Raw genomic sequence first — 13,205 nt, 5'->3', positions numbered from 1 at the left:
GAGCACAAATTAAGTGAAAGCTATTAGGTGGGTGAACATCAGCCCCAGCACACCGGGGCACCCCCAGACAGAGGGCTCTGCACCGCAGGGGATGGCTGATGCTTGCTCTGATCCTGACCTGCATGGGCAGCTCCTGGCCGGGACGCAATCCGGCCTCACAGATAGAGTCTGATCTCTCCTGTAGACCTTGATCCTGCAAGAGGAACTACAGGGATGGATTTTCAAAATCAGCCAGAACGAGTGGGATCCAGGCCTTATCTGAGATAACAACAGAAGTAGCCACGTGATTGCTTGTCCCTGTTTACAGGGGCAATATTTTTCCAAAGTTCAAAGTCTCTCTGCAGAAAGCATGTGATGTGCTTCAGTCACAACATAGTTTTGGTGCTATGAACAATTAAAAAATCTATTTCTGGAGCAATATTTTGTATGTTTGTAATCTCTGAACTAATTACAGAACTGGAAAATCAATAGCTATCTGGAAATCTTTCCAATACGGCTAACTAAGGATGCTACATAGCATGCTGGAATATATTCTTCACAAACACATGATGCTCATAACCATTTCCCAGATCATATGGGCAGATGATATCACTGTCTCAAGCGTCTGTACTTCATTACACTGCAAGGGCAACATTTACCAAAATCTGCAGGGGAGATTGGGCAGAGTGAATAGCACAGTACGTGAGATCTGGAGCAACATCCGATTCCAGCATTTTAAGCCAACAACAAAAGGAGTTGAAAGACTCTGTTAGTTCAACAGGAATCTTCAAAAAGATTATGAAACAAAGTCATTAAAAGTTCATGCCTCAGTTATAATGTGGTTTTTTCATCAGGCTTTATTTAAAGAAAAAAAAGTAAAACCTTTGGTGACTGAAAATAACCTCTGTCTCTAGTCTCCTAGCAAGAGAGAAGAAGTATTAAATGGGTAGTTCAATGGCAATTACACTTCAAAAACACACATAAAGAGGAAGGGTGTTGCTCTGATGAATATGATCTCTTGCTGTACAAACGCGCTGTGTTGACCATGGCAACTCGGTTGGCGCCAAAGCCCAAACCCTTGTGCCGATGCTCTGCACCACTTCCCACAGACCGCAGGCGTTGCTGGGATCCTATTTGAGACACTGCCGCCTCACTCGTGCCCTGCGAGAGCTCCGTCTGCTCTTCCTTGGTACGGTGGAGTTTGTGCTGTTGCTAAATGAAGAGTAAATATTCCCATCAGACACGGTGCCAAAAGCACAGCAAGTGGATAAGAAGCAAAGACCACAGCACAGGTGATTTTCCCCATGCTCCCATTTGCATTGCTACTTGATACAACCAAGCGATGAATTCTGAGCTGTCATGTGCCCACAAAAGATTTGCTCTTGTTTTATATGTTTTTCTCTGATTATTCTTCATAGCTTTTTTCCCCCCAGTGAATCGAGCAGAGAAAAAGTGGGACTGGGGTACACCTCTGCCCTCGCTCCCTCCCCAAGCCGGGGGATTCCCACAGTTGCATCCCTACCCGCAGCTCTCTGACGTGGCTGATCCTCATCCTGGAGCAGAGCTTTGGGTCTAGCAACCCATGAAGGTAAGGTGCAGAGTGTCCCTTGTTCCAGCCCTCATCTCAGGAGACAGGCCACGATTTATAGTCCCTCCTAAGTAAGAACTTAGCAGGTTAATTATGCTCAAAGAATTCAAATTTTGGAGCTGGGCATGACCCATGTAATGATCTGGATTGTAATTATTGTTATTATTACATACTGTTTGCAGTTCTGTAGGACTCCCACATCCAGCTCAGGAGCTCCTGTGCATGGCGCAGCACACCAGCACAGAGAAAGGAGCCCCTCGAGCTGCTGACAGTGGAGCCGGACCTGAGCATGGCCAGGGGTATTTATGGTAATAGCGCTGCCTCGCCCGCACCCAGAACATACACTCCCACAGTGTGGCTTTGCTAATCTGGGCTGCTTTCAGCCAAAAAGCAACAGTTACAAAAATATTGTGCTTATCATCATCACCACAGTCAAAATTTCCCTTTTAACTCCTAAGCCTGACATGACCTTGATGCTAACTCAGAGCTGCCGGGTGCCACGTGCTGTTCAGACTCTATGGGAACACAGCTACAGCTGCCGCACTGAGCTTCAACGTGCTTTCTCTTCGGATGATGCCGTCTTCGGACTTTTCCATCATTCGTCCCAGTGTAATGTCATGTTTCATTCAAATAAAACTTGATTGGAGTGTGAGAAATCACTTCTGTTTCCCTCTGTCTTAGGAAAAAAAGGCTGTGGTGTCTGTGCATCACCTAATGGAAAAGACTGGAGAAAAAAGAACTCAGACCCTTCAGAAATCTTTCGAAGAGAAGCTACAGCTCTCCCTTATCTCTTTTAAAGTTAACGCATCACACTTTGTGCATGCTCAGCAGCAAAGTTCCTAATATTGTTTCCCAATAACCCACAGGTACGGTATTGCAGTGCTGTTGCCGGCTGGTTTATAAAGAGGGCGAGAGCAGGACAAGCAGCGAGGGTTCGCTGCCTCTCGCGACGCTCCCCTGGCCGCCGGCCATCAGCACCTCGGGGACATCCCGAACTAGAGGTTTGCACAGAGATTACTGGGTTTAACTGCCGTCAGAGCATGTGTCAGCCATGAATTTGTCTAATCCTTCCTCGAACACAGTTACACTTTTGGCTCTGCAATGCCCTCCGGCAACGGTTGCCACTGTTTAATCAGGAGCTGTGCAAGAGTTTGCTTTAAACCTCCTACCTCATCCTTTCATTTACAGGATCCTTTGCTCTCGTAATAATAAATGCAGCTCGCAGTGCTGAGCAGGATGGATTCTGATGCTCCGGTTTGCAAAACCAACACGGTCTTACAGAGGTAAAATAACACAAAGTCTGGTAAAAATCCCAGGGGGGATTTTCAGAAGTGCATTTCCCACTGCAAGCCAGCACTAGCCACCGCTCTTGAAAAATCCCATCTTCATTCGTTATTTATTATGTTTCCTGTGAATGAATTTCTGGCTCAAATCAGAGTTATAATAAAACTCTGAAAAAATCTTCTTCTAGAAAAAAATCCAGTTCTGTACTTCCTTCCCGGAGATTTGTTGCCTGCTCTGCAACAGGAGGTGTGAATCATGGAAGTATTTATAACAGCGATATTAGGAAATGATCATTCAGGCACCAGAAATCTGTATTACACATTACGTCTTTAAATAAATTGTTTATTACTATGTTAACCTAATCTTGTAAATACATGCACACTTAACTATATTAAAAATGTAAATGTTCCCAGAACTGGACTTTATATGATGAATATACAACACCTCCCCTTCTTTCCTAGTCAGCTCTGTGGATCTTGGGAAAATGAGGATAGTTTCATTTGATGGGCATTAATAAGGTTTATGTCTGCACAGATTTAGCCCAAAGATTGTCATGATCATCTCAGGTCCCACATGGCTTACAGGACTGAACTTGAAGACACATCTCTCAACAGCCGCTGGTGACGGAGCGATTCCAGCTCTCAGAGTGCCTCCAGCCAACTGACTTCCCTTCTGTGGCACTAAATTTGCATTCATTAAAACCAGAGTTTTATTGATTTATGGAGATTTATTAAAAATGGCAGCCGAGAGCTCCTGATACTCCCAAAGCTTCTGACAGAGGTACAACACATCATAAACCCATCCCCGTGTAAAATATTGAATGAAAATCATTGCAGGTATACCTGCAAGTGTTAACATGACCCATAAAATCAGGGTTTCAGTCAAACTAAAATGATCAGAGCCTCCCAAACCCGAGGAGATAGTAACCCCTATAATAACAGTAATGTAATTATTATACTGTTAGTAATAATACTATTAATACGATTACGAGTCTCCTTGTCATTGTTTATTACCATCACTGCCCTGGTAATTCTCAGCTCTAATGACGGACAGGGGCAGCGATGGCCCCATCCTTTCAGAAACCTTTGTGCCCACCACCAAGCCCCAGCCAAGGAAAAACCTTGTCCCCTTTAATTTTAAAAGAAAAGCCACCAGCAGCGTCAGCCGCTAGCAGAGCTCCGTATCCAGTCTGGCTGAGCTTGACAGGTGAGGGAGTGAAAGGAGACGGTCCTGAGATGAAGGACTAGCAGAGGTGAGGAAGATTTAGGCCAGATGATGTCAAGGAAAGCTGATGCGCATCCCAGGCAGCGCGGGGGACAGGGCTGTGCCTCCCCATCGCCATTCCCCACCTCCCTTTGGTGGAGGTGTCCGTGGCTCGCAGCAGGGCAGGGACTACGCTCCGGCGAGTACTCTTCTAATTCTTCTGCAATACATCTTTACCTTCGCTCCCGCTGCATCCTTCCCCTTCGCAGGTTTGCAGAGCCAGGAGAGAAACCGAGCGAGGCACGTCCTGAGTGCATGCCAAGCCCCCAGCACCCTCATGCTCGGGTCCCTGCCACCCTGCCCATGCTCTGCCCGCGAGGGCAGGGCTCTCTCTGTGCTCATCTAGGCTCTGTCCAAACCTTCCCCATCCTTTTGAACCCCTGCCACCCCCAGCTTTCATTGCATCACATGTGCTTCATGCCTTTCTATAGCTTTGGCAAATTAATTCCAGCTTCTCCTAAGCCCTAAACCAGCTACAAAGATCCTTTCGGATGAGCCCAGTCCTGGGAAGATGCCAAGCTCTGGAGGAGCGTTCTGCCACTCACGTAGCAACGTGTGCATTGGCCACTCACACAGCAAGGTGTGCCTTGGCTCACGCTGAGCCCTGCGGGCTTTAAGACAGAGTTTGAAACAAACTTGCCCCTGGGACAGACTCCTTTTCATTTACGAGTGAATCTTGCCATGGCAAGACTGATTTGCCATGCCACTGCCCAGCATCTTTTAAAGATTTTTGTAGGAGACAGATTTGTTCCAGGTGACCTCTGTCCTTCCTTGCCACACCTTCTCCCTTGGACACATTATCATAGTTACTATTAGCTCATGCAAACCCATGGGACAAGCTCCACATCTTTACATCTCCCTCACCCAAGAGGTAACCTATTTTGAGGTGCTGTACAAAAAATCCCCAAAAATTAAGTAAAAGAATTACTCTGCACCTCTGAGGACAACCTCACCAAAGGCACGGTAGACCAACACGTATGTGGAGAAGTGAGCAGAGCTCAGGAGCAGGGATGCATCACCCTGAAGCTGAAGCCAGCAACGAATGCAGCCTGGCACGGTTGAACAGGAAACGTGGGGGGCTTCCCCAGCTCGGATGCTTTTGACGCACCACTTCACCTTTAAACATCTGTTGTCCTTTCCACCCTGTTTATTTAAAATATAAACGGTATGACACAGGGCCTTACTCATCAGTGATTGTACAGCACCAGCCAAAACAATGCCCTAACTTCAGTGCACAGGAAACGATTCATATATAATAAAGCAACGTCAGTGTGTGTCCATGGAGCAAATGCTTTCTGGATTTCCTGACCACAGCGAACAGCAGCCTCTCCCACATTTAATTTTGTTTTAAAAGCTTATTCAACAGCTCCCAATTTAGCCCAGTAAGTGAAAGCAAAATGTGCAAGAAGCTCATCCACCTCCAACTCCACAGGGCACAGCAAGGACGGGACAAAAAGGCAGCACTTTCCAGCTCCATCCTGGAGCCACTGCTTCAGAGGACGATGACAAGGCAGCGATGCAAGCGGCACACTGCCGCAGCCCGGGATGAGCCTTGGCAAGCTGCAGGGTCTGCTTCTGCCTCGGCTCCTGCCCCAGCTCTCAGTTACCTGTGGGTCCCTGAGCTCCGGCAGCAGCCGTGGGAAAGGTGCAGCGCTGCTGCCTCTGCACCGAGCAGAGATGGGTACCGCAGGGCTCAGCGTGGCAGCTGGATATCAGACCTCTGGCCAAATCTTGGCCCTCCTCGCTGCCTTGTGCAGCATTGGCTGGGGTTTTCCATTACCCAGGTTATCCCGCGCACTCTGGATAATGGAGAACTGATCGCACTTTAAAGAGCTAAACATACAGTGCCTGAATTATTTATCTTTGAACATGCAGAAACAGGCCAAATTCCCAAGTGATGTGAAACAGCCCTTACATGAAATGTAAAGGGGGCTGCAAAAGCTGCAGTGGTAGGCACACGAGATCTGCATGGCTAGACCCTCACACATGCACGTCACATCTGCTGAGATTCTTCCTGCCCAGGTGGTTTATACCCTGGAGGGTGTGGAGTGCTCAGGTGCGGGTGCTGGTCCAGAGACTCACCCGTGTAACCGCTCAAGGGCCCCCTCTGCGCCTGTAAACCAACCACTGTGACAGCAAGTCCCCAAACAGCAAAGAAAAAGGCCCAAACAAATGTGTTAATGCAAATCAAAGGGGTTCGGTGGGTTCCCACAGCTTTCCTGCACAGCTCCTTCAGCTCTGGAGGCGAGTTGTACTGCCTCTGCAATCATTAGCCCAGCCGTGCCCAGCCCGATAGCGCCTGGCGCTATATTGTGCCAATAAAGATAACGCCGCGATAGCTGTGTTTATGCCCCAGATAAAATAATACCCACGCATCTGCTCTGGTACTTTTTCTTCCTTTTACGCGAGGTCAGCTCGTTGCAATAGCTGGAGGTAAAGATTAAATTCCTGCCATTGCTCTCTGCCACCACAGCCATGGATGCGGCTGCTTTCAGCACAGTTTCCCCCTCGGTCTGGTGCATGGATGTATCCCAGTATTTCTCCCTGAGCATCCCGGGGGTGCAGGGAGGCTGGGATACCCCGGGGAGGGGGGGGGGGCAGCCCGAGCCCTGCCTGGGGGCTGCGAGGCCCCAGGTACGCAGCGGGACGGGAAATTGGGCATTTTTCATAAGATGCACCTGCCCCTGCCCCTGCTCTCTCCTTATCCCGTTTCTTTTCGCGCCCCCGTCCCTCTCCCCATCCTCCCCTTGCTGCCCCTCTCCCCCTTTTCTTCCCTCCCCAACGTGGGATCCCCTCCCTGCCCTTCCTCTCCCTCTCCCCTGCTCCCATCTGTCTCTGACCCTCTCCCCCCTACCATCCCCTCCCGTCCATCCCTCTCCCGCCCCCCCCCCCCCCGCCTCCCTCTCCCCCCGCACCGCCCGCGTTACACTCACTTTCTCTTTGGCCTCAGTTTCCCCGCCATTGGCCGGGTCGCCGCCGGTAGCCGCCGCCGATTGGAGGAAGCGCCCGTCCGTCGGGACGGGGGGCCCGCCCCCCGCCGTGGGGAGAGCGGGGGCGGCGGCGAGAGGGCAGCGGCGGCGCCCGGCGGCAGGTACCGGTACCGGGGCCGAGGGATGCGGGAGGGATGGAGGGGCGCGGGGCGGGCACCGCGGGGTGCGGGCTGCCCGGGCGAGCTCCCTCCCCGCTCCCCCCCCGCCCCCCGGCAGGACCTACCGGGCGGTGCCGCACGTGTCTGCGGGAGCGGCGCGGGGAGCCCCGAGGAGGCGGGGATGGGCGCGGATCATCCGCCGCAACCCGAGGGGGGATGAAAAAGCCCCGAGATGGGGCTGGCGGCGGTCCGGGGGGGGGGGGGGGGGGAGCTCGGGGCCGGGGTGAGCGGTGCGGTGCCCGGCGGCAGGCAGCGCTCCAGCCCCGGGCGTGCGGGCTTTTGTGGGGCATCGGTGGTTTGATGGCAAGAGCTCATGGTCCGCGTCGGGAAAAGCCCGTCTGGTTTCAAAGGGGGGGAAAAAAGTCACCAAAATAGCCAAACTCATTGAGATTTTCCATTCGCAAGCCATCTCCGGTGATGCTTCAAAACCGGTATTACTACCTTGTAACTGAAATTCGTTAGAACTCGCTCACTGGAGGGGTTTTTTTCCTTTCATCAAAACCTTGCCTTTCTATGGGAAATTAAAAAGCTGCAGAGAAAAAGGCGGAAATTAAGAAAAGCTAGTAAGGAGGCAAGGCAAAATGATCCCTACAACAAATAAAAAGTATGTTAATGATGAAACGATCCTTGCTTCAAGGGGGTAGTAACTGAAGTTAGAGAAGGAAGTCACAGGCAGCATGCTAAACCAAAATCGGAGCGCTTTCATGGCATGACTTACATTACTTTTACTAACCTATTTGTTCAGATGATACGAGTCAAAAGGATTGCTGTAATAAAAACGTGTTTTTCAGTTCTGAGAGCTCAAAAGGCACAAGTGGACATTAATCACATGGGTTTGTTGCGTTAACATTTTATTACCATTTTATAGGCTGTTTGGTTTTACCAGGCAACACGCTACAAACGTGAAGTTATCCCAGTCTGCCACCTCCTTTTTTTGATTTCTAGACTCCTACTTTCTATAGTGCCACTTGGTTGTAAAAACACATGTTAAAACAGCATTTGAGGGGGAAAGAACACAAAAGAGATCTTTAGAGACGTGTGCTTTGAGCTGTTGTAAATGTGAGAAAAAGGATGAAACCTGGGGAGAGAGGGTTAGTCAAATAATGAAAAGAAAAAAAAAAAAGTAGCTATTTATATGCAAAGAGTTCTAGCCTCTGGGCTACCAAAAATGATCTGAAACTGAAGCAGCAGCCCTCTCTGCGCTGGGTGGGCTGCGAGGGACAGACCACAGCCACCTGCCCTGCCACGACTCGGCCGAAACCGTGCTGGCGTGCGATGAGTGTGTCCAGGCGTGACGGTGTCATCTGAAGCCCTGTGAAATAGCCACTCCACTGATACTGCCTTAATTTGCCCCGCACATGTGGATCCAACCCACAAAGTGACAGTGGCAAAAACATTAAGCGCGACCCTGGGATGACAAATGAGGCGGGAAGCAGCAGTTCCTGCGAGGGTTAGATACGCTTGGCCGGAGAAACCAGGAACTACCTGAGCAAGTACTTACTAGAAATCTTGACAGAGATGAGAGATTTACAGGCAAGGGGGAAGATGGGATCAGCCACTAACCAAAGAAATATCCACCGGCTTAGGGAGATCAGCATCCAGCTGCTCAGTGCCTCATGATTTCCGATTGCAAACTCCTTGAGGCAGCTTTAATCTTTTTTTTGTGTGTGTCTTTACCGCATGGAGCATGCTGGGAGGATCCTGCTGTCCGATTTGGGGCTTTACACCCTGCAGTAGCACAAAAAGTGAATCATGGCTTTGCTTTACCCTGCTTATTTTGCTCAGTCCACCCCAAAAAAAGTATCACTGAACAGTTGGTTTGCTTTCCTTTATCTTAATTGAGTGTACCAAGCCCAGAAACCTGCCTTTGCCTACAGGGTTGGTCACAACCCCCAGGTGAAGGTGCTTGTATGCCAGATTGCCAAATATTCTGCTTTACCATTTGGGTTTCTTGTCTTTCCCACCTAGTTCCTTGAGCTGCTGCCCATAAGTTGATTATTCAGAGCCCAGGACATTTGCATCTGGCGGAATCTCATTAATGCAGCGGTGAATGGCGGAAATGCTTTGCAAGACTCTGCAAACACTTAGCAGAGCTGACGGCTTGTTGCTGGTGGGTTAGTGAGACGCTGAGTATGATTTCAGGGGAAAGGTTCCCCCTTTGGATTTTATGCTCAATAAACCGAGGTCGCCGAGTTAAAGCAATGTGCGGGAGCTGTTAACCATGCACAAGGTGTTTCGGATGTGGGCTGCCCTGAAATGCATTGGCATTCTGGTCTTGGTTTTGATGGCCACCCTGAAGTCTGTTGTGCTTCCGTAGTACGTTTAAAAAACGCATTATCTTGGCCCAGTGAGGGGCTGATCCTTGTGCAGAGAAGCAGAATTTGGGAGCAGTAATAGCCCGGACCACACCACAGGCAGGATCAGGGGCTCTGCCCGCAGGGTCGGTGGCAGCACGGCTCTCCTGCGCCTATGTTTTGGCAGGTTCCCCAGCTATCCCAGCCCTCTCTAGCTGTGGGATCTCTAGATGCAAAAGCTGCTCCTATCCTGGAGCCACTCTCCTTTCCCTTTTCAAAACTGATTTATTGCTAGACCTCCCCGCGATATAATTAGTTTTGTTCCATCTTGGCCTTGAGTGACCTCCCGGCGTATGAGTGGTGATGCTGAACTGGGGGATTTGAGAACAAAGAGTTTCGGCAAACACTTTCTGGGAAAAATGCTCTGAGAGAGAACAAGGACTTCATCTGGTTTATGAATCCCAGACAAAAGCATCCATCCTACTTTGGTAGCTGTGATGAGTGATTGTAGACAAGTGCTCAGAGAGGGCCACTAACCTTAATAGATTTTTGCATCTGACCTCTCGTTAGTACAGTGGAGAGCATGAGACAAGGCAGTGAGTGTTTAATATTAACAGAGTAATGTTATTCTAACCTTAAATCACTCTTCAGGAAGAAGTACCCCTAAATCTGGGATACTACTATGTTGCTGCTGTCAAAAATAATGTCATTCCGCTTCTAGATTGTAAATGAGTTTATGAGCAATGGGAATATGTTAGCGGTGGGAAATGCTCTGTTTATTCTTGTTCTCCTTGCTTGCCTTGTTCAGCAAAGTGCCAAGCCTTTTCAGCAGTTTTTTAAATTCCTGGAGCAGCGAAGGCACTAGTCCCATTTCTTCTCTTGTGCTGTTCCACTGACATATGTATACACTAAAACTGAATTTGATTGCTATTGTTAGTGGGCAAAGTATATTGCTGGGTGGCATCAATAATCTTCAGTCATTTGAATTCTCAGAGCTTGGCTTGGTTGCTTCAAGGAAGAAAATGAAATGCTGACAAGCTTTGTTTAACCGTGGTTTGCAGGAGTTAGGGAGTCATTTTCCTGTTGAGAAAGCAAGGCCAAACACTTCTTTTCCCAAAAAATACTTTGACTTTGCACTGTTCTGGCTGAAAAAAATCCAAGAAAAAGTACTTTTTGGCATTTTTATAGCTATGGTTTCATATTTGTGAATCCAAGTGCTTTGGGTATGCTGTGAGATAGGAGTTTATTTTGCTAGATGGCATTAAGAGATAAAAAACCCGTTTAGATTCTAGAGTTCTGATAAATGATACCAACCCATGGCAGAGAAATAAAAAGTCCCCAAAACATCTGAAGGACATGGGCTCTCTTAGATTTTCTGTTCCCTCATAGCCTCTTCTTGGAAAACTGCATCAATCTCTTTAACTTAACATACTCAGATTTCAAAATTTAGTTCAGGATTTCTTTTGCTTTAAACACCCCACAGAAAACAGAAGCTCAGCCCTTGTCCCGGCCGCGAGTCGGAGCAGCCGCACGGCTGCTCTACCTTGCCTTAGCTGGAAGGGCTTGCTAACGCCTTCCCTCTGTGACCGATCTGATCCTGCACCGCTTCAGCATAATTGAGGACAGGGCAGATGCCATGGAGCTTTATGTTAGCATAAGAATTCCCAAAAAAAAGGGATTTCCTCGCAGTGCTTTCAAAGCAGCTTTGTGGTCTTCTTTGTATTGCTGGAGCGGATTCAATCTCGCGGAGGATTTAGACCCATCGAGCTAGATGTGGGTCTTGGTTACAACAGAATCAGCCTTTTCTGGAGTCCCCCTATAACTCTGATCAACCTGTGATCCCTTTAGTGTTGTGTATTTTCCTCTTATTTGGCGGAAAACCTTGAAAAGAGTAGTTTAAGATGCTGAAGAAACTGGATTAAAAGGAGTGGAAAGTAGGTATCCAGCCTGTGGTACACTGATTATCTGTCTCCAATATTCTTGGGTTTAAATAATTTAAAACTTAAAATACTGCCTTTTTTCAAGAGGCAATAAAAAAACCTCCTTGCCTACCACCACAAACCAGCTGATTTTTATTCCCTTGAATTACCTTTTACTTTCTGTGAGAGATCTTGGGAACCTCGCTTGAATGCCTTGTGTGAGCAAACACTACTCACGGGTAAGCAGCAATGGCAGGATCAGGCCCATCATTTCTTAGGGAGCACTGATCAAAATCAGTCCTCGGTGACCTCGTTCAAGCTGATGACCAAGAACAAGGTTATCCCACTGTGTCCGTTTCTCGTAGCACCTTGGCGGGGGCTGTGGGATGCGAGCAGGTCCTTAGCAAGGAAAATTAAAAAGTCCCTGCGTCAGAAGTGAAAACCCCACTACGCTGCTGCGTGGAAGCAGGAATTCCTTGAAGGCAATTTTCAGATTTCCAAGTAAATTCAACAGCTGCTGGCTAAGGCTGCGATTCCTCATCGTGAGAAAAGAGGGTACAAAGTAGAAGCCGTCTCCACATTGCGCGTGGACAGCAAACCCCTCTGAATTCCAGCAGATGTTTTGGGTTGACAGTGGGAACATTATATGCCTGTTTATTCCTTTTTCTCAGGAAGAAACACCATTTGGCAACAATTTGCTCCCTGGCAGTAAGAATGAATTACTGACCTGATTGAGCGTTGTCAGATGAAAGACGTGCCAGCCTGCAAGAGCGGCAGATTGCAAACCGTGTGGTGCTTGCGGAGAGTGTGCACACACCTGCGTACGCACCTTTCTCTATACATTAGTACGTATATTGGTATGTGTTTGTGTGGGATTGCTGTTTAATACCGAGCTGGGTTTTTTAGAGAGGCCTGTTAATGCAGAATGGTATTACTCAGCATTTTTCCACCAGCATCTCTCAAAGGAATCAGTGGAGTCTCACCTCTGCCGATCGGCAGGGATTTTTATTTATTTAGATGCAGCCAGCCATGGAAGAAGCAGGCAGCCGAGGACAGCACAGCCAAGGTATACCTGCCCGTTTGCAACCTGTTGTGCTTTGTGGCCATCCTTGAGATTTTCAGTGCTTTCTACATTAGACATTTGCTGTAGCCACTGTAGGAACTTGTAGCACGAGGACTCGCCATTGAGACGGATCTGAGGTTTCTAAGGAAGGTGTCATTTCAGGTTGGCTTCTTCTGCCCATCCTTGGTGGCAGTGGTCAGCAGCCCCGCATGGTGCCAGCGTGCTGATCTCGTGCTCTGTCCCATTCCCCTTTGGGTCTGGGTTCCTACCCTTCATCTCGTAGTTGTTGTAGCTGTAGTTTGTGGTTATGGTACCGGTTTGGGATTTTGAGTCAGAGAATGAAGGGAAGTCATCCCTTTGAAAGTGGTCATCATTTCCTCTCGATTACACAATAGGGTTGTGCCCTCTTTGAAGAAATCCTCAAATATACCACAGTGCGTCAAGATCCAGGGTGTTGCATGATCAGATGCAAATTAACTGCAAGCTGACATTGTGTTTATTCTAAGTGGATAAAATACGATGAAGTGCGATGCTTTTGATTAGCTCACCTTTGGAGGGTGGAGAGGGAGTGCTTGGTGTCAGGAAACTTAGAGGCTGCAAACGCTAAGTCAGAAGTCCTACAGCTACGTGAGCCTACACACTGATCTCGTCTAAACTCCCTTGTGCC

The 13,205-nt window shown here is 48.5% G+C and overlaps 1 protein-coding gene and 1 long non-coding RNA gene across 3 annotated transcripts in view; both read left to right on the top strand.

Annotated features, from left to right (window-relative positions):
• Positions 1 to 933: 933 nt before the first annotated feature.
• On the top strand, positions 934 to 2,786 carry LOC143166945 (uncharacterized). 2 transcript variants are annotated; one of them, XR_012996470.1, is made up of 3 exons: positions 934 to 1,271; positions 1,413 to 1,567; positions 2,249 to 2,786. It is a non-coding gene; the product is annotated as an uncharacterized LOC143166945 (long non-coding RNA). The 2 variants fall into 2 exon arrangements; XR_012996469.1 differs by having other exon boundaries at positions 1,398 to 1,567.
• A 4,377-nt stretch (positions 2,787 to 7,163) lies between these two features.
• The window catches only part of SLCO4A1 (solute carrier organic anion transporter family member 4A1), a 28,240-nt gene continuing 22,198 nt past the window's right edge, over positions 7,164 to 13,205 (top strand). The window contains exon 1 of the mRNA XM_076351902.1: positions 7,164 to 7,205. The gene's annotated coding sequence lies outside the window, so the exon portion shown is untranslated. The remainder of the gene's footprint in view (positions 7,206 to 13,205) is intronic.

This window comes from Aptenodytes patagonicus, chromosome 14 (assembly GCF_965638725.1).
Source record: "Aptenodytes patagonicus chromosome 14, bAptPat1.pri.cur, whole genome shotgun sequence".
NCBI classification, from domain to species: domain Eukaryota; kingdom Metazoa; phylum Chordata; class Aves; order Sphenisciformes; family Spheniscidae; genus Aptenodytes; species Aptenodytes patagonicus.
Note: the sequence above shows the minus strand (reverse complement) of the source record. Positions and strands in the feature narration are given on the sequence as shown.